Source organism: Polistes fuscatus, unplaced genomic scaffold, assembly GCF_010416935.1.
Source record: "Polistes fuscatus isolate 324 unplaced genomic scaffold, CU_Pfus_HIC Scaffold13, whole genome shotgun sequence".
Lineage (NCBI taxonomy): Eukaryota > Metazoa > Arthropoda > Insecta > Hymenoptera > Vespidae > Polistes > Polistes fuscatus.
Window position 1 is genome coordinate 3,574,404 of NW_025113031.1, and position 2,254 is coordinate 3,576,657.

A 2,254-nucleotide genomic window follows, 5' to 3' on the forward strand; every position below is an offset into this window, starting at 1 on the left:
AAATGAATTTTAAAATATACGCTGGAGGAAGGAAAGTCATCAAATATTATTCCGTAGTACTCATCGCGCTAAATAAAATAATACAAATAAAATAATATATATCTATATATCGGTCTTTAATTTCCGATAATTTATTAAATCTCTATTTGCCACAACGTTTCTAAAATATATCAGATAAATGTTTCAAAAATAAGATAGACAGATAGATGGATAGAAAAAAGGCGCGAAGATAAAAGAAAATCTCGAATCAATGATGTCACGTTATATTACTAATTATATTTCTCTAGTCACATATTGCTAATCTTTCATATATTAAGCTCAAAATTTTCCAACCCTGTTTCGTTATAAGCTCAAAACTTTTCAACCCTCCTCGAGTTAGGCTCAAGACTGGTATATATAAGAATGCAAGCGAAGTACGCATTTTTCTTCTGTTTCTTTAAAAACGGTAGTCCATTGGGTTTTATTGCTTGTATAGAGCGTGTGGTCCTGGATGCGTAAAAAGTTGCAAAATTTTTTAAATGTCAGTGTTTCGAAGGTCCGATTGAGCCTTTGTAAGTGTTACAAACGAGAAAATTCGTAAGTTCAGGATAACTTTGTTACCGACAGTGCACGGTAGATCCTTCAGAAAATAAGATGAGACTTTTTCTTTCCGTTTTTCAATGAAACTAAGGACAACACATATGTACAGTATTTATTATCCATTTAATGTTTTATCTCAAAGAATTATCCCGAAAGTATCTACGATTGACCAACCGCGAATATTACCGATAACTTATCGACATATTACCGACCGATAAGTGGACCGTCGGTAAGGTCGGTAAAGTCGGTAAAAAAACAATAGAAATATTATCTCGAAGATGGCGCCACGCGGATTCAAGACAAAAGAGTTGATCTCTGAATTACCGACGGAGTGCCGGTGTGTTCTCTCTCCCACTCTCTTTCTTTCTCTTACGCGCGAGTTTCCCTTGCACTTTATACCGTTCCGTAAATAGCCGAAGAAAGGAACGTTCTCTCCCGGCCGAAGATAACGACGCGCACGTCCTCCGAAATGTCCGTGGCAACGCTCGCCGTAGTTGCGAGTACCGGCTTTTTTTTCGATTAAAAACGTTGTCAACGTTACGTTGCAATTAACTGTCGTCATTATCGTTACGAGTTTCATTTTACCGCGTTGGTGTTGAAAATCTAATACGAATATAACAAAAAACAAAGTACAAGAATTACACACACGTACGCATACACGTACACACGCTCTTTCTCTTAAATAGAGACACACGCATAAAACGCAACACAACATAAAAACAGATATAAATGTACACAAAGAAAAATTTGTCCCGAGTTGTCGTCGTCGTCGTCGTCGCCGTAAATTGAGGGTGCAACGCGCGTACGCGTTCGTGTTTGCGTCCGTGCGTGCGTACGTGCGTGCGTGCGTGCATGCGGCGAGCGTGCGTGTCGCGTCGTGCTTTGTGTGTGAAAGTAGTGGTGTGGTGGGTACGGGGGAGCGCGCGCGCGCGCGCTCGCTCGTCGCCGCGCACACGTACTGACACGCACACATGCACGTAAAATTACATGTATGAACTAACACGCACGCGTAAAGTACATTTTCGTACGTCGAGATGTATAGACGAGGTGTGTGTAGTAAAAAATTGTGCGTGTCGCGTGTGTGCATAGAGTTACTAGTATATCGTCGTCGGTATCACTATTACTACTTTGAGTAAAGTGATGTGCGTATATATTATATATATATACACAAAACTCTCTTTCTATCATCTATCTCTCTCGCTCTTCCTGTCTCACTTACGATGGGTCAGAGAGGTTAGGTTCCTGTGCTCGGCGAAGAGTAGTTAAAAGCACGGGGACAGGTGCCGGCGACGTTCGATTGTCTTCTTCTTCTTCTACCATACCATCAGTACTACTACTACTACTTCTGACTCTCCTACGTTTAAATATCGAGGTAATGTAAAAGTCGACACGGTAGTTTGTACCGAGTAACACGTCTTTCTCACTCACATTCTCTCTATCTCTCACTCTCTCTCTAGCTTAGAACGCCTTTCTCATTTTCTTTCTACCAATACATCTATCTTACTCCAGATACACACACACAACACACATTATCGCGTATATAGATTTCAACTGGTAATGTAAAGCAACGTGACGCTCTCTATGCTTTCCTTTCTCTTTTTTTTTTCTATTTCTCTTTTCTGATTTTTATCTCCATCTCTCTTTATTCTATCCCTACCTCTCTATCTCTCTCTCT

The 2,254-nt window shown here is 40.2% G+C and overlaps 1 protein-coding gene and 1 long non-coding RNA gene across 5 annotated transcripts in view; both read left to right on the top strand.

Annotated features, from left to right (window-relative positions):
- The window catches only part of LOC122513852 (broad-complex core protein isoforms 1/2/3/4/5), a 25,484-nt gene that overhangs the window by 2,508 nt on the left and 20,722 nt on the right, over positions 1-2,254 (top strand). The gene's annotated exons all lie outside the window — the stretch shown is intronic.
- The window catches only part of LOC122513855, an 8,839-nt gene continuing 7,282 nt past the window's right edge, over positions 698-2,254 (top strand). Inside the window, exon 1 of the long non-coding RNA XR_006302904.1 lies at positions 698-1,951. This is a non-coding gene — a long non-coding RNA (uncharacterized LOC122513855). The remainder of the gene's footprint in view (positions 1,952-2,254) is intronic.